The following is a 19,962-nucleotide window of genomic DNA, read 5'->3' as shown; positions in this document are numbered from 1 at the left end:
ATTCACCAAATCAGTAATTGATCGAGTAATTAGTGATTTATTATGTTACATTGTATACAATATTTAGTAGCATAATTGGTGCTTACAATTCCTTGAGAAGATTAACCCAATGAATACAATACGATTCCTAGAAACTTTTTGATCCTTTTATCATGGCTTCAGAGCAGGATAAAGATTAGGGCTCGGAAAATTATCATCACAGCCGCCACCCCCTCAGCCAGGAAAACCAAAATCAAGTGAGAAAATTAGTTAAAAAATGGACGATGAGAAACCAACTTCTGAATCATCAAGTAGCAAGATACGAACGAGTTAGAATGTAACGGTTGCATTCAAGCTCAACGGAAAGAATTACCCTTTATGGTCGCGCCTAATGAAGGTTGCGATTGGGAGTCGAGGAGGCTACTCCCACATCACCAGAAAACCAGGCCCACCACCCGAAACAAGCAAAGAGTTTGAGGATTGGGAGGAGATGGATCTGATCGTCTTCTCCTGCTCAATACATAATCGCAAATAACCACAAAACAATTATGTATCTTGCATCTGTAAAATTAAAATTTTGTACCCTCCATAGGAAGTCAATACGCATTAAAATCTTACAAAGATAAACAGATAAAGCAGATAATCCACTTACAAAGATAAACACCAAATAAACAGATAAATCCATTTAATGCATGGCATTTAAACACACTGGAAAATTAACGACAATTATTTAAAATTAAATAATTAATTTTATCTTGGATAATGATTATCCAAAGTCATTTAGAATTTATCAAGATAGTGTTTACTATCTAAATCCATTTAGGATTATTCCAGATTTTATTTCGATAAAATCAAATCCTTCAATTTAAGATAACGTTGATCTAGGATTATCATTATTTAAATCGTTCTAGGATATTACTAGATAGAAACGATTCCATTATAATCCATACGATAAATAAAATCCAACCAACCAAGATTTATACAAATCCTAATTCTATTTAGAATAGACATCTAGAATATATCATTTATTACTTAGGATTTATTCGATAAATTAAATTATCTAAATCCAATCAAATAAGGATTTTCTTATATATTATCTTTATCCTAATCTATCTAGGATATAAATCCAAAAGATAAGGATAACATGGATTAATGTTTATTTTAATCCATCTAGGATTTGTCTTAATAGAATTAAATCTATTCAAATTCATAGGATAATATTAAATTAATATAAATATTCATCCTAATCCATCTAGGATTTATTCTTGGAGTAAATCCATATAAATCCAAAGAATTATATAATATTATATTATATTATATTTATTCAAATCTATCTAAGATTTATCTAGGAATAAATCCATATAAATTCATAAGATAAGAATAAAATATTATATTATCACTATCCAAATCCAACTAGAATTTATCTATGAATAAATTCATATAAATTCATAGAATAAGAATAAAATAGTATTATCATTATCTAAATCCAACTAGGATATATCTAGGAATAAATCCATATAAATCCATAGGATATAGATAAATATTAGATTATTATTTTCCAAATATAACTAGGATTAATATAGGAATAAAATCCATATAAATCCATTAAATAAGGAAAGAATCTGATTAATCCATGATTTAATACCAAATCAAATCTTATTTAATATATAAAATCCACAAGATATATTCAAATCTTATTTCCCTGTTTATCTTAAATTATTTCCAAAATTAAATCCAAGGATTTGGAAACCCTAATCAAATTGGAAAGCGAAATTAAGAAACGAGGCGATGCGACGTCGCGTGGGTCCCACCCGCATGAGCGTCGCACATAGGGAAACCCCAAATTCAGCGCCGCTGCACTCCCACTGAGCCTGCAGCCGCTGCTGCTCGTCCCAAACCATCGTTGCTGCGCTGTCCGTGTAACCGCCGGCGTGCCCTTGCAGCTGCTTTACCGCAGCCGCTGCTGCCGCGTCATGAGTCCGGGAATCCCCATGGGCTCCCACTCGAGTTGACGCCGCTGTTCTGCGTCGTTGCTGTCAGTCCGCCGCTCCTGCTGCTGCGTCGTTGCTGTGACAGCAACGTCGTCTCTGCAGCTGGGCAAGTCCGACGTCGAATAGGCCTGGGGATCTGCTCCGCCGCCGCCGCCTCCTTGCGCTGCATTTCAGCTAAGCATTCCGCCATTGCGTCTTGAATGGTTGCATTTAAGGCTTTAGTCAAGGTCGGACTACCGCCCTCCAAGGAACTCCGGTCGTCGTCGTGGTTCATTTTGGTTTGTGAGAGATGGAGAAATGTGAGAGATGAGAGAAATGAGAGATGCGAGAAATGTTCGTATGAAAAATAGAATGAGAAACGAGGTTTAATAAATAGACAAAATTCGAAAAAAAAAATAAAAACGCATTGCATCGTCCGCTCCATCGTCCACGTCGCCCACAGTGGGAGGACGATGCCATATCGTCCGCGCTTCCTCCGCGGACTATCTGTCGGGCGAGGACGATGCATCGTCCATCGTCCGCGCACCCACAGTGGCGGACGATGGCGCGCCCGAGTCATCAGGCGGCCTATCTTCCGCCCCACTGTGGGTGCCCTCATACTTTATCCACTTTTCTCATTCCCACTATTTCTTACTTTTTTCTCATTCCCTCTCATACATTATCTACTTTTTCTTCATTCTCTCTCACTTTACAAATTTCTCATTAAAATTCGTATCATTTACAAATGAGATTATGAGACTATTTTTCGTAGACTAAGGGAGCACTAATAAATTGAACTTAATATGTGTCACGACCGCCCTTTAGGGTTAATAAATGTGGGCGATCGTGATTAAGAGAATTTAATAAAAGACAAAAAGAATTAGGGCTTCAAAGACGAATTTGACCAATAATTAATATTCAAAGGAAACGACCAAGTATTTGACATAAACTGGTAAAATCCCAAGTATTCAGCATCCAAATAATTTAAGTTGCAAGCCCAATAAAAGATAAGTGTAAGAAATGTCACAGCGGAAACGACCAAGAGAAAGAGTGACGTCATGTGTGAAGACACAACGACACCCATAATTCAAAGACAACAGTTCGATCACCAGTTAAATTGCTCAACACCACCATACCCTCGTCGCCGCTCAACCTGCACATAAGGAAAACACATGCAGGGCTGAGTACTATAAAAATACTCAATGGGCTCATGCCGAAAACATTTTGATGAAAGTTATGTCATCCATACCATAGTGAACTCGAGTTTTACATTTAGAAAAGAAATATCATCGAGTATCACAAAAACAGTTTCATAGCCTGGCCAGGCAAAACAATCTCCCCACTTTCTCAACAACCAATCAATCATATCCTCTTTCCATAGTGCGACGAAAGTGTGGCCACACTATTCGCCCACGAGACCGGCCGACTAGCAAGGACGGCTCACGATCCCACATGTGTACACAGCCTGATAGGGTTTGCGGCCCTACTCAGACCCGAATTCGTTTAACATAGCCCTATAGCCTAATGGAGCGCACTCACAAACTAGGCATCAGGCAACAATCTCAACATAGCCCTATAGCCTAATGGAGCGAACTCACAAGCTAGGCATCAGGCGCAATCTCATCATCAAAACAAACATGGCATGACATAACAATTTAAACCACCCTTATTACACCATAATCATACTTTTAAAAATCGTAAAAGAGTTTAGTAAAAGAAAGCCCACCTCAATTGAATAATTCTCTACACTTCCTTCCCTTTGGTATCTCGATTCCCTTGCGAAGTCTCACCTTTAGAATTTAAATAGCACCTATATCAACATACTTTCCAATTTAACCAATAAAATGCATGCATCCTAAGCGAAATTATTTATCTCGGTTTTCGGTTATTCGGCTGCCGCTTATACCCTTAATTCCTCCGTTGGCTCCTCGTATTTTCCTCCACGATATCGAAATAAAATTCCCAAAATCAATAAAAAGTAAATAAATTATCGCAAGCATTTTCCCTTCGAGCTATATTTATTTCGGACTTAGGATATAATTATTCATCCGTTTAAATATTCCGGAATTAATTAAATTCGTGCAGTCATTATTTCACAGTATCTAGTCCGACAACAATTAATCCACCAACAATTTTACTCGATAATTAATTCGCGGACCTCGCAATATCAAAAGCATTAAATACACGTACTTTAGGGTTCACAAAGTGGGGTTCAAAAAGTGGGGCGTTACATCCTACCACCCTTAACAGAAATTTCGTCCCGAAATTTGCTACCCTCAAGTAAAGAGTTCTGGGTACAATTCCATCATTTTATCCTCATTCTCTCACGTGGCTTCTTCATGCCCATGATTTTCCCATAGCACTTCACACAAGCAACAGGTTTATTTCTCACATTCTGGATCTTTCGGTCTAAAATGGATTGGGGTCTCTCCTCATAGCTCAAGTCTGGATTCAACGCGACTTCCGCAAAATGGATCACGTGTTTTGGGTCGAACATGTATTTTCGTAACTGTGACACATGAAAAACGTTGTGCACATTTCCAAGGTTTTGGTGGTAGCGCCAATCGATATGCAACGGGGCCCACTCCTTCGAGAAATCCATGAGGTCCGATAAATCGCGGCTTCAATTTGCCCTTGACGCCAAATCGTGTTATCCCTTTTGACGGAGATACCTTCAAGAAAACTTTATCGCCAGCTTGAAATTGCAAGTCGGTTCGTCGGACATCCGCGTATGATTTCTGTCCGTTTTGAGCTTCTTTTATCCTCTCACGAATTTGTCGAACGATTCCCACCGTCTCTTCAACTGCATCAGGTCCGAGTATTCTTCTCTCGCCAACTTCATCCCAGTAGAGCGGCGATCTACACTTTCTTCCATACAATGCCTCGTACGGTGCCATGTTTATCGTTGCCTGAAAACTGTTGTTGTAGGCAAACTCGATCATTGGTAGTGCTGCCTCCCAACTTCCTCCTCGGTCGAGTACCATAGCTCTCAACATATCCTCGAGAGTTTGGATCGTTCTTTCGGATTATCCATCGGTTTGCGGGTGAAACGTTGTACTGAAATTCAATTTGGTTCCAAGCTCTTTCTGCAGACTCATCCAAAATCTTGAGGTGAATTTTGGGTCACGGTCGGACGTGATAGTCACTGGGACTCCATGCAATCGAGCTATCTCCCTTATGTAGATTTGAGCCAGTTTATTGGACCCATAGCTTACAAGAATCGGAATGAAGTGCGCGCTCTTAGTGAGTCGGTCTATAATTACCCAAATGGCGGTGTTCCCTCTCAGAGTCCTTGGCAATCCCGTCACAAAATCCATGGCGATGTGCTCCCATTTCCATTCAGAAATCTCTAGTGGTTGCAACATCCCATACGGTCGTTGATGTAGAATCTTCACTGGCAGACTAGGCATCTTTCGACAAATGATGCTATGTCCCTCTTCATACCATTCCACCAAAAGGATTTCTTCAAATCTTGATACATTTTCGTACTTCCTGGGTGGGCAGTGTAAGGAGTTCCATGCGCTTCACTCATAACCTCATTTTTGAGCTCCTCGCTATCCGGCATGCATAATCTTCCTTCAAAAGTAAGGGCATTGTCGCCTTCTTCACTAAAATTTCCAGGTTCGCCAGTTCGCACTTCTATACGAATTTCCTCTGATTCCGCATCCATTCGTTGTGCTTCAATAATCTTCGACCTTAGATCAGGTTCAACAGCTAGAGTGGCGATTCGTGCTTCCACTGTTTCAGGTGCCCTCACTACTTCCAACCGCATCTTGCTGAACTCGCGAATCAGGCTTTCCTCTTTGGTGAGAAAAGTTGCCAGCTGAGAATGATCTTTCCGGCTCAAAGCATCCGCCACAACATTTGCTTTGCCGGGGTGGTAATTGATGCAACAATCGTAATCCTTCACCAATTCGAGCCATCTTCGTTGCCGCATGTTCAAATCTTTTTGCTTGATAAAGTACTTCAGGGTTTTGTGATCCGTAAAGATCTCACATCGGACTCCGTAGAGATGATGTCTCCAAATCTTTAAGGCGTGTACTATCGCTGCTAGCTCCAAGTCGTGGGTTGGATAGTTCAACTCGTTTGGCCTCAATTGTCGTGACATGTAGGCAATCACCTTGTTATTTTGCATCAATACGCATCCAAGTCCCACCTTCGAAGCGTCAGTGTATACCACGTAGTTCAATCCAGGCTCTGGCACAGCTGGAATCAGTGCACTAGTTAGTTTTTCCTTCAACAGTTGGAAACATGCCTCACACTCTGGGGTCCAGTTGACTTTTACCCCCTTCTTGAGTTGTTGGGTCATAGGTCTCGCTATCTTGGAGAATCCATCTATAAACCTTCGGTAGTATCCTGCCAAGCCTAAGAAACTCCGAATCTCGTTTGGTGTTGAGGGTGCTTTCCATTGCTGTACCGCCTCAACCTTGGCGGGGTCCACTCGGATTCCCTTTGTTGACACAATGTGACCAAGGAAGTTCACTTCTTTAAGCCAAAACTCACACTTGCTGAATTTGTCATACAGTTTCTCATTCCTCAACGTCTCCAAAGTGATTCGCAGGTGCTCCTCGTGTTCCTTCTCATTCCTCGAATAGGCGAGTACATCATCTATGAATACCAAACGAATTTATCCAAGTATGGGTGAAATACTCGGTTCATCAAATCCATGAATACTGCAGGTGCACTCGTCAATCCAAATGGCATTACCACTAACTCATAGTGTCCATATCTCGTGCGAAAGGCAGTCTTTGGTATGTCCTCTCTTCGGACTCTCAGTTGATGGTATCTGGACCTTATGTCCATCTTTGAGAACACACCAGCTCCTCGAAGTTGATCGATTAGGTCATCTATTCTCGGCAGTGGATATTTGTTCTTGAGAGTCATCTTGTTCAACTCTCTATAATCGATACACATTCTTATCGATCCATCCTTCTTCTTAACAAAAGCAAAGGCGCGCCCCACGGTGAAACATTGGGTCTAATGCAATCCAACTCCATAAGCTCTTGTAGTTGTGTCTTGAGTTCCTCCAACTCTTTAGGCGCCATTCGATATGGGGCCTTGGAAACCGGTGCCGACCCTGACTCTAGGTCGATTGTGAACTCCAATTGTCGATCTGGCGGTGGACCATGTAACGCTTTAGGGAAGACGTCTGGAAATTCTCGTACCACAGCGACATCCTCCACTTTCTTTTCCTCCTTCTCGTCTCCTTGCAGATAGACCAGATAGGCAGGATGCCCTTTTCTCAACATCGTAGTGGCTTGGAGTGCGGAAATGATAGACGTCTTTCTGTTCATCGTGATTCCATGATACACGATTGGTTCCTATCCAGGGGCTTGTAATGATATTTGTCTCTCCTTAATCGGATCGTAGCAAAATTCGCAGTCAATCAATCCATTCCCAATATTACATCGACATCCTTCATGGCCATAACTTGTAAGTCATGCGCGACTAGCCTAAGTTCTCCCATAACAATTTCTATGTTCGAGCATGTTCGAGAAATCTCTACTACCTCTCCCACTGGTGAGGTCACCATCATCTTATGTTCAGATTTATTTGCTGGCAACTTAATGTGTCCACACATAGTTCTGATATGAAAGAATGCGATGCGCCCGTATCGAGGAGTTTGCCCATACCTTCCAAATTCCCGTTCTCGTGACTCCCTTGTTCAGTCTTGGGTTGTCTAAAACTCAGCTCATATGCTCTAGCCTGGGAGGGAGGTCTTGGGCGGTGAGGTTGTTGTTGTCGCGGAGGTTGATCACAATTCATCCTTAGTTCAGCCGGTGGTGCCCTCGACTGCTGACAGAATCCTTGATTGTTCTGCCTTGACCCCATCCCCGCATTCTTGCTCGAACACTCTCTAGAGAAGTGGCCATTTCCCTCACAGTTAAAGCACTTGGTAGTGTTCCGCATTCTACACTCTCCGAAATAGTACTTGGAGCACACATTGCATTGTGGTGGTCTGGGTCGAAAGTCACCCCTCTGGTTAGAGAAATTTTAACTACCCCCATACTGTGGTCGATTTTGGGTGGGCTGGTAACTCTTGTTTTCATAGTGGGTCCTATTTTTCATCCCACTTTCTCTTCTCTCGAGAATAATGTGGTGGAGGCAGTGCTAGTGTAGTGTTTCACATCGCCCTCTCATTGGGCATAGTGGCCTCAACATCTAGTGCGAGGGCCAACTCTTCCGCGTATGTAAGTCTCCCACGACTAGCTAGTGTCATCTTTATCTCATGCCTTAGACCCTCACGGAACTTATCGGCTAGCTTCTCGTCGGTGTCAACTCGTTCAGGTGCATACCGAGTCATATCGCAGAGTGTTCGATCATATTCAGTCACCGACATGCGCCCTTGGGTTAAGTTGTAAAACTCAGCCGCCTTTGCTTTTCGGTAGCTCGTTGGTACGTACTTGATATATATCTCCTCCTTAAAGTTCTCCCAAGTCATTCTACCCACTTGATCTCGTGGCGTAGTCTTCATCTTGGTATCCCACCAGATGTCGGCTGACCCATAGGTCACACAAGTCATTCGTTCCTCATCGTTGCACATCAGAACTGTGATAATACGTTCCAAAGCGCATATCCAAGTCTCGGCCTTTGCTGGCTCTCCTATCCCATCGAAGATAGAAGGATTTCGCTTTAGCAAAACCATTCAATATGTCATTCTGGCTTAGGTGGAGGAGGTGATGGTGATGGTGCTTGCACGCGTTTCTCCTTTCGATTATTTCCCATTTTAGTTGATTCAATTTCGCCACTTGCTGGATGATTTTCTCTCGTCTACGACCTTCGTTCGTATATCATAATCTATCAGGGTGCTCGTATTTTCATTCCAATACTATCGTACAATGATGATCTTATGCGACGATCTTAAATACATTGACTCACCACTTTCTGTTGTTATCCATATATCCCTTGATCAAACCACTTACGCAAATTCTGAGCCGCAAGACGTGATAATTTGGTGTACACGACTTCTCTCAACTTTTTATTTCTCAAGACCTAATATCTAGGTAGGGCATAACGTTCGATTCTTCAGCCGCTTGCTACAACTAAGCGTAGATGCCAAAAATATTCGACTCCTCGTGTTGTTGGTGTATCATTTTTTTGTATGTGTCTCTTGAAACGTATTCCTCATATGTGTTTGCAGAGATCGAGCCATTGTCTTTCTTGAGAGTCTTGTATCAAGAATTTAGAAACCTATTTAACAGTCTTACTTGGATCAAAACGGGTTTCAACATGAGGAGCACTATTGAAATTGGTCTTTATTTAAAATGGCTCTGAAAATGACTCAAGTGGAACGAGAATGAGTCACTACTTTCATTAAAAGGAAACAGTGATGCATCACTTGCAAATTTCAGGTCAATCAAAAGTTCTAAATGCACGAAAAGAATTCATTTTCAAGGAGCTTCATAGAAAGATTCCTGATAATCCAAGTAAGTACCGTCAATTAAATTCATCCATTCTAGCTACAAAGGTGGCACTCCGTCATTTCCCGAAGATAATAGAAGCGTCCTAGAAAACTCTAGATTCTAAGTCAAGATTCTTGGTGTCGTTACAACAATTAATTGTCTTTGAAGGTCACATCTTCATATTGTTTTTGGCACGCCCTAGCGGTCATTCTCATTAAAACATGGTAATAACCCTCCCGGCCTTAACGTGTCATAACTGTTGTCATATTTGTAACGCGTCGTCGCATTAACATGTTATTCACGATTGCATTCACTTTATTTGATTGCAGGCACAAATTCTCGTCGTTGTTAGGATACATCACCTAACATTTCTTCTTGTCTTGATCTCGTTAGAAACTTCCTTTCTTTTTGTTCTTATCATCCAGGGAAGACAATAGGCAATTACAATAATCCGTCTAGTTCGAAGTATATGTTTTCGTTTGTCCCATCACTCAGGAAAGTGATATTGTAGTCATCAATTTACAACTATGTTCAAGCACGTTCAGCCTAACATACTTCTTAGGCACTCTATGTTTCCCAGACAGAGTTCATAGTCTCATACTTCAACACATATTCAATCGTCGCTTAATTCAAGCTTCATATGAGTTCTACATTTACAACGAAGTTCAAAATTCCACATTTCACTTTCACAATGATTCTATACGATACCTCGTACTTCATCAATCATGAATTATCATCACATAAAACGTTATTTATATATTGCGCAGTCAAACATGTTTATCCATATAAACCATTTGGCATTCCATAGCATTTCATCCAACATATATTAATATTTAAAAACTAATAACTCAATCTATCGCTCGCCCATGGAAATCGCATTCCATAAATCATGCAATTCATGTCCATCTATATATCACAATCACATAATTGCAACTACACACGTGTCATACTTTGCGTTTCATAGTTCCAAAATCATACAATTTCAACGAAATATGCATTAGAATTTTCGCCGTTCAAGTAATCAACATATATGATCTTCAAATAAAATTCGCAGTCCAAACATGTAATAACAAGTCTCCGCCTCAAGCATGCGATTCATACTCACACTTCAATATCCATAACATTCAACACCTTCAATTACAAACTCCCATAGTGTCTCACGTCTCGTATGATCACAAACATTTTCCAAAATCCATAGCTTTTACTTTAAATTTCCAATAGGCCCAAAATTGCCATTTTCACAAGGAACCATTTTTTCCTTCAAATTTCAAAAATTTCAGTAATTCATTTTAAAAGTCGCCAAAATATTCTTACCTCTTCTTTTGTGGTTGGGCGTGACGAGTTGTGGTGTTGAACCTTCGATGTTTATACACTTTAACCAATAAAGACAAGGATAGATTTTTTTTTTTTACTCAAAGAGACTCTTGGGTCCAGAGCGGAAAGAAACTGAGGCTCTGATACCAAACTGTCACGACCGCCCTTTAGGGTTAATAAATGTGGGCGATCGTGATTAAGAGAATTTAATAAAAGACAAAAAGAATTAGGGCTTCAAAGACGAATTTGACCAATAATTAATATTCAAAGGAAACGACCAAGTATTTGACATAAACTGGTAAAATCCCAAGTATTCAGCATCCAAATAATTTAAGTTGCAAGCCCAATAAAAGATAAGTGTAAGAAATGTCACAGCGGAAACGACCAAGAGAAAGAGTGACGTCATGTGTGAAGACACAACGACACCCATAATTCAAAGACAACAGTTCGATCACCAGTTAAATTGCTCAACACCACCATACCCTCGTCGCCGCTCAACCTGCACATAAGGAAAACACATGCAGGGCTGAGTACTATAAAAATACTCAATGGGCTCATGCCGAAAACATTTTGATGAAAGTTATGTCATCCATACCATAGTGAACTCGAGTTTTACATTTAGAAAAGAAATATCATCGAGTATCACAAAAACAGTTTCATAGCCTGGCCAGGCAAAACAATCTCCCCACTTTCTCAACAACCAATCAATCATATCCTCTTTCCATAGTGCGACGAAAGTGTGGCCACACTATTCGCCCACGAGACCGGCCGACTAGCAAGGACGGCTCACGATCCCACATGTGTACACAGCCTGATAGGGTTTGCGGCCCTACTCAGACCCGAATTCGTTTAACATAGCCCTATAGCCTAATGGAGCGCACTCACAAACTAGGCATCAGGCAACAATCTCAACATAGCCCTATAGCCTAATGGAGCGAACTCACAAGCTAGGCATCAGGCGCAATCTCATCATCAAAACAAACATGGCATGACATAACAATTTAAACCACCCTTATTACACCATAATCATACTTTTAAAAATCGTAAAAGAGTTTAGTAAAAGAAAGCCCACCTCAATTGAATAATTCTCTACACTTCCTTCCCTTTGGTATCTCGATTCCCTTGCGAAGTCTCACCTTTAGAATTTAAATAGCACCTATATCAACATACTTTCCAATTTAACCAATAAAATGCATGCATCCTAAGCGAAATTATTTATCTCGGTTTTCGGTTATTCGGCTGCCGCTTATACCCTTAATTCCTCCGTTGGCTCCTCGTATTTTCCTCCACGATATCGAAATAAAATTCCCAAATCAATAAAAAGTAAATAAATTATCGCAAGCATTTTCCCTTCGAGCTATATTTATTTCGGACTTAGGATATAATTATTCATCCGTTTAAATATTCCGGAATTAATTAAATTCGTGCAGTCATTATTTCACAGTATCTAGTCCGACAACAATTAATCCACCAACAATTTTACTCGATAATTAATTCGCGGACCTCGCAATATCAAAAGCATTAAATACACGTACTTTAGGGTTCACAAAGTGGGGTTCAAAAAGTGGGGCGTTACAATATGTCTCCAATGTTTAATCATTATATAATGCCATCCCAATCATTCTATAAAATGTGTTTAACCTCTAAATCTTGTCTCACATCAATTTGATGATGATACTATCTAATCCACGTAAAAGGGATAACTATCCCCATTATGAAGCTTTTAAAAGGTTGAGTGGCACATTTCTAATCAAATGTATTTGAACAGCAATGTAAACAGGGACGGATCCAGGAATATAAATGAACGGGGGCAAAATTATATGTATTGGAAATTTGAGAATTTGAGAAGGGGCAAATATAAAGAAATTTCAAAAAAAAAAATTACAAAATTGACAAAATAGCATATAGTAAAAATATTTGAGGAGGGGCATTTGCCCCACCTTATATTAAGGTGGATCCGTCCCTGCTGCTGCGTTGTTCCCGGCGCTGCCGCTGCGTCGTAGTCACTACTGTGACGTCGACTTTGTAGCAGCTGCTGCCCAACGCAAAAACTCCAACGCTGCCGGCACCGTTTTCGCAGCGCAACTCATGAATCGCCGACTTGGAATGTTAATTCACGTAAGGCAATGCTTCATGCAATTCAAACCGATTATTACAGCAATCATTATATATATGCTGGATCAATTTGAACAAGGAATTCAATTCCTAAAAAGTGCGGCGCACTAATTGATTCATAGTTTCTGCCGCCAACACGTCACTGTTTTTAAATTCTTCGTTCACACGTAATGGTCATTCATTCGAAAAATAACAACCACGCAACAAAGAAAAACATGTATTCAAGCAATTCACATAACATGAAATTAATCCACATAATCAGGGCCAAAAACTGGCTCTGATACCGATTGTTGGGGTTTAGAGCCCCTTGCACAGCGGAAGACTTGTACAAAACAAATAAATCAGAGGTAGGATCTATTTGATAGATTATGAGATTAATCTATTCACATGTTAACATAGAATTACATGCTAGAACGCAAATAATTCATGCTTAAAGAATATAAATCCTAAACATGAATTCTACGGTTTAGAGTTACCGATTTGATTCTCCAAAGAATCATCGATTGCTCGCGCCTTCTCCACGATGATCTTCAATACTAGACCATGGATCTTCTGACTGGTGTCCCGAACTGTATCTCGACATCAGGGTGGGCTGATCTTATCGAAACACTAGGACTCGAATAAAGAAGACGGAAATTCCTCACGGAGGAGGAGCTGAAAATTTCGATCTCCTCTACTAATTAGAGAGGGACGAAAATTTCATTATGAAATTAATTAATTTTCTGTCTCATTTATTCTTCTATTTATAATAGTTACATATTGGGCCCAGTCAGGGATCTATGGAAGATTTTGGATATGAGCTCCCCCAATTAGCTTTTTACTAATTAAATTGAACTCACAATTTAATACAAGCTTATATTGGAATATTACGAGCAGCCACTACAAACGTAATATTGACCTCCCCATTCAAATCTGAAATTACAAGTAATCCGGGTTTCCAATTTGTTTATTATTATTTATTTCCCGCGCTTAAGATATAAATGTCCATTAATTAATTAAAGTCTGCTATGGACTTAATTAATTAACATCTTATTAATTCCAAGAGTGGACTTAGCAAGAAACACTTATTTATTATTCATGGAATAATTAAATTCCAACTGGTCAGTTTTCGAATAAAAAACCTTGTTCAAGCTCCTCTTGAGGACCTTATCAAACAAGACTCACCTCGCGCACGATTCAATATAATAGCAATCCTAGCACCGCTAGATAATGATCACCACTACCCAATATACCTGGATCGTTGGGTGACGAAAAACCCGCACCTTTGGTAAGTCAAAGTAGTAGATACTCAATATCGTATGCTCAATGCTAACGTATGTAGATTAAGAAATATATATTTATCAAGCCCTAGTCTTTCAGTAGATAGCATAAAGACACGTCTTGCTGTTAGATCCATTCAGTGCTATACCACACCAACGTCATCTTATTTCAATAAGGCTTAGAAATAATCGGACTGACATTGCAACCTTTCACGATAGGTAGCCAAAGCCTATCTAGGTTGTGAAATTCTTCTTTTTCTTTTGCAAAGCATTGCTTAGAACTGACTGTAGTACCTTAAAGTGAGCGCAGCCCACGACCAGTCTACTAAGCAAAAGACTTAGGCATTGTTTACTTCTTATGCATTTAAATGTTTATAAAACATCTTATAAACGCACAAGTAAACACAATGTAATAATATACTGATTCTATTAGTGCAAACTGCTCGAATAATACTGAATCGGGTTAAAAGTGGATTGTAGAGTTTTTTCGTATACAAGCAAGATTCCTATATGTGCGAATTTGCTCGAAACATGCTTTTCAGTATACTAAACCTGACACTAACATCATTGGTGTCTTGCTCAATGACCCCCTTGCAGACTCGGGTGCCATCACATTTCGTATGTTGCTTGCCTAATCCATCATCATCGTTGTTGTTGTTGCATTGAAACGAGCATAATTTTGACCTCTTCATCTAATTTGCAGCCGTTGCGTTGGGAAAGCCCGCGTATGAAAGAGTAAGTATGCAGAATCATCAAACAATAGAATGGAAAGGAAAATACGAAAACTTATGAATGTGGATTGCAGGCGAATTCCGTGTGGCTGTACATTGTTCCCGATGGGATAAGAAGCTTGATGAATCACATAAGAAAGGAGTATGGGAACCTCTGTTGGAAATATTGTAGCCTTTTACACGGGCAAACTCTTGCTATTACAAAAGAACCAAAAACTAGAAGGTAAATAAAACAAAGTAAATACAATAAAAGGAACAAGATGCAAACTATAGTCTTCTTTAAGCCGAGTCAAGGTATCCCAAAGATGAAACGACTTTCAACCTACCGAGTTGAAGCACCTCAAACTCGTAGGCACCGGCGAACTTGAATTGGAGGCGAGAACCGAGCAATGCAATGCTCCTAATGTGCACACTAGAATGCTTGAGCTAGAGAGAAGAGAGAATGATTTGTTGGTGTGTCCTTCCACTCTAAGATCAAGCCTAATTATAGGCTAGAGAAAGCACTTGAAATGCCTTGCAATCAAGTTATCTCTTTATGTATTTGAGGGTTACCTAAGTTGAAATGTCATAGGTCTTGGCCACATCAAAGGTCACCCACATTTTCCACATGTTTCCAACAATCCCGCACATTGGTTAGAGCGCTGCAAGCTCAAACCAACACCAGACAAGTATGCATGTATGCAGACTCTTTTACTCAGTTCTCGAGAAACGATACTGCATTTGGAGAGGTAACTTGTGATTTTGAACCTTCCATAGTCAACACTATCGGACATACCGGCGGGCTAGTGGACGCGATGCCTTGAACTATTCCTCCTTGGTGCATGCCTAGTCAATAGCATCAACACAATATTATCCCAACTCCATCAGTTCTCACGTTTGTGTCCGTTTCGGCCGTGGAACACCTCTTTGGAATTCATAAGTGACTGACACACACGAAGCGGTCTCACTTCTCACTTACATAGGTGATTCTTTCATGAGTATCCTGCCATACTACATCTCCTTGCGATTTTAAGAATCATTAAAAGTCAAAAGACTTAACCTCTTACCACTTCCAGGTTACAACACTAAATGCTTTCTAAAGAATGGGCGAAGATTAAAATCTTCTGAGTGTTACAGCTAGATTTGTATAGGTTCATTTTCCCATTGAACCAATCCCATGGGATCTCCAATCGTATGGTTGGGTTACACTATACTCATCTTTTAAGATGCAGTTTTCAGTCCCATTCCTTTTAGCAATTTATGCATTTGATCACGGTTTAAACATTTTGTTAACGGATCCGCTAAGTTATCCACTGACCTAACATAGTCAATTGTGATAACACCACTTGTGATCAATTGCCTGACGGTATTATGTCACCGACGAATATGTCGAGACTTACCATTGTATAAGCCACTATGTGCTCTCCCTATAGCTGCTTGGCTATCACAGTGTATCACTACTGTCGGCACTAGCTTCTTCCAGCATGGAATATCTTCTAGGAAGTTTCTAAGCCACTCGGCTTCTTCCACTGCTTTATCCAATGTGATAAACTCAGATTCCATGGTGGAACGAGCAATACACATCTATTTCGTTGATTTCCACGAGACAGCACCACCCCACAGTGAACACATACCCACTTGTCGAAAATGAGTCTTTTGAATCAGAGATCCAATTTGCATCACAGTACCCTTCAAGTACTTGGGGATATCTTATGTAATGCAGCCCAAAGTTAATAATATACTTCAAGTATCTCAAAACTCTACACAGAGCTTTCCAATATTCCTTGCTTGGATTGCTCGTAAATCAGCTCAGCTTGTTTACAGGACTAGCAAGATCAGGTCGAGTACAGTTTGTGATAAACATCAAACTTCCAATGACTTTGCATACTCTTCTTGAGCAACAGAATCACCCATATTCTTGCTAAGATGGACATTGAGCTCCAAAGGAGTCTTTGTTCCATATATATTTCTTCTTCCAAATCACCATTTAAAAACGCAGTTTTCACATCCATTTGGTGAATCTCAATATTGTGCAAAGCAGCAATCGCAAGAAGCACCCGAATGGAAGTGATTCTCGTAACAGGTGAATAGGTATAAAAAAAGTCATACCCTTCTTTCTGCATAAAGCCTTAGACAACTAGGCGAGCATTGTACTTATCTATAGTACCATCGGGCTTATATTTCCTTTTCAGAATCCACTTGCACCCTAAAGCCTTACAGCCTCCAGGCAAGTCTACTAACACCCAAGTGTTATAACTCATGATGGATTCAATTTCACTGTTAATAGCTTCTTGTCACCACACTGTGTCTGGCCAGACAAAGCTTCCGCCCATGACTTTGGTTCACCATCCAACATGAAAGTTGTGAAGTCTGGACCAAAAGTCTTAGCAATTTTAACTCTTTTACCACGTCTTGGTTCTATATCCTCAGGACTTGACCTCGTCCTTTTTAAAGGATTAGAACCAGTGGATTCATCCATGATTCTTTCACTAGAACGATCCTCCTGCTTCTTGCAAGGGTACACATTCTCAAAGAATATAACATTTCTTGACTCAATTGTTGTTACTTCAGCCACGCCAGGCACAGCTGACCTATGGACTAGGAAACGATATGCACTACTATTAAGTTCATGGCCAATAAAGATACAATCGACTGTTTTAAGGCCTATTGCAACTTGTTTCGGAGGAGGCACTTCTACCTTCGCTAAGCACCCCCACACATTGAGGTATGAATACGAAGGTTTCTTGCCTTTCCACAACTCATAAGGAGTCACATCCATATTTTTTAGTGGAATTTTATTCAGGATATGATTCGCTGTTAATACCAATGTTTTAAAAACCGGACCGGACCGGCCGGTTCGACCGGTCGGGCAGCGAACCGGTAGGTAGTCCGGTCCGGTTCACCCCTTTAAACCACCACTACATTGAACCTCCGTGAACCGGTGGAATCGGCCGGCCGGACCGGTTGGACCGTGAACCGGAAACCGGTTTTCTATTATTTTTTTTCAAAATTTTTTAAAATTTGTTGTTGGTAGAAGTTGAACTCATGACCTTTCTTCTAGTTAAGAAGACCTCTACCACTCCACCACATGAGCTCATTGAACAATTTGAACATTAAATATTTTTATACATTAACCATTAATTTTATCTACAAAAACTAATAATTCATTTTAATTTTATTATTCTTTAATATAATTGTTAATTATAATATATATTTATCATCCTTTATATTTTAATAATGCTCTACTTACCACCTATATTATTATTAGTACCATATAAGATTCATTATTTACTATAAATAAATTTTTTATATTACATACTTCATTTCTATACCCTAGCTATTGACATTAATGAATAATCTTATCTAAACTAATTAATAAGTACTTAATTCGTATTTAATTATATATTATTTTACGAAATAAATTTTCTTAAATTAATATAAACATTATCAATTTTAATACATGAAATATTAAATTTTTTGTCCAGACTAACTAATATTAAATATATATATCTTAATATATTTACTAAATTTTAATATTATTTATATTTATACATCACTAATTATCTAAGGTTTAATGTTTTGTGATATATTATTAATTGTAAATCATTTACTAAACTTAATATATTTTTATATATATTTGCAACAGTAAAACGGTTAGACCGGTGGTTCGACCGGTTGGACTGGTTGAACCGTGAACTAGTAACGTCGCCGGTTCGCTTGCCGGTCCGGTTTTTAAAACATTGGTTAATACAGCCCCCCACATGTTCTAGGATAAACCAGAATTAATCAACAGAGCATTCATCATCTCTTTAAGTGTTCGATTTTTTCGTTAGCAACTCCATTTGACTGGGGAGAATATAGAGTCGTTGTTTGGTGAATTATACCACTTGCATGACATAATTCTGCAAACGGAGCTACATACTCACCACCTCTATTACTTCAAACACACTTAATTCGACAATTAAGTTGATTTTCAGCTTCAATTTTGAAGTCTTTAAACGCTTCAATTGCCTCATCTTTACTTCTTAATAAGTAAAGGTAACAAAACCTTGTGCAATCATCTATAAATGTGATGAAGTACTTTTTACCACCTCTAGTTTGCACAAATTTTAAATCACATACGTCTGTATGAATTAATTCTAGAGGTTTTGTGCTCCGTTCTACCGAGCGAAACGGTAGCTTGGTCATTTTTGCTTCAACACAGACTTCACATTTCTTTTGTGAGTTAAACTCGTGAACTTTTAGTAAATCAAGATTCACCAATCTTTTTATAGCATTTAGATTTACATGTCCCAATCTATTATGCCATAAATCAGAGCTTTCAAGCAAATAAGAGAATGTGTCATCTTCCTTATTGCTTATTCCTTTTCCACGGTGAATGACCGTAGCATTCAGCTCAAAAAGCCCATTCACTAGGTGACCTTCACCTATGAACTTTTCATACTTGGTCAATATAACCTTTTCACACTCAAATTCTAGTCCATGATTTACTAGAAGTGAGCTTGACACTAAATTATTTCGGATGTTTGGGACATGCAGCACATCCTTAAGAGTAAGAACCTTTCCTGATCCTAATTTTAAGAACATATTACCCACACCAACCACCTTAGAAGAGACTTAGTTTCCCATACGTACTTTTCTATTTCCAATAGATTTGTAAGTAGAAAAAATGCTTCTCTCGGAGCACACATGACATGTGGCACCAGTATCAACAAACCATTCATTTGGATTATTACCATGGTCCACGTCGGAGACCATTGTGATCACCTCGTTATCTTTGTTGTTTATGACAACACGTTCAAATAATTTGCACAGTATTATTTCCAACAATAAGTACACAATTATATTGAACCAAATGTGCATTGATATATTCATCAACCCATGCATCTCAGTTACTACTACCAAATCTAAATTGGTCTTGCTTGTCAAATGACAAACGATAAACACAATTCTCAAGAGAATGGATCTCAAGGAATTAACCATTTCGTAGCCCATGAACATTGCGACTGTTCGTTTCTTCATTCCAGCTTCGGTCGACATGATTTCAGCAAGAGTACAATATCTCGTCTTGCGATTGTTGGAAATATTGTAGCCTTTTCCACGGGCAAACTCTTGCTATTACAAAAGAACCAAAAACTAGAAGGTAAATAAAACAAAGTAAATACAATAAAAGGAACAAGATGCAAACTATAGTCTTCTTTAAGTCGAGTCG

At 39.3% G+C, this 19,962-nt stretch overlaps 1 long non-coding RNA gene across 1 annotated transcript; it reads right to left on the bottom strand.

Moving 5' to 3' along the window:
- Positions 1-2,783: 2,783 nt before the first annotated feature.
- On the bottom strand, positions 2,784-11,789 carry LOC121771366. The gene is made up of 3 exons (XR_006044008.1): positions 11,739-11,789; positions 3,676-3,739; positions 2,784-3,102 (listed from the first exon to the last, which is right to left on the bottom strand). It is a non-coding gene; the product is annotated as an uncharacterized LOC121771366 (long non-coding RNA).
- Positions 11,790-19,962: the final 8,173 nt, after the last annotated feature.

This window comes from Salvia splendens, chromosome 16 (assembly GCF_004379255.2).
Source record: "Salvia splendens isolate huo1 chromosome 16, SspV2, whole genome shotgun sequence".
Lineage (NCBI taxonomy): Eukaryota > Viridiplantae > Streptophyta > Magnoliopsida > Lamiales > Lamiaceae > Salvia > Salvia splendens.
This window is presented reverse-complemented; position numbering and strand designations above follow the sequence as displayed.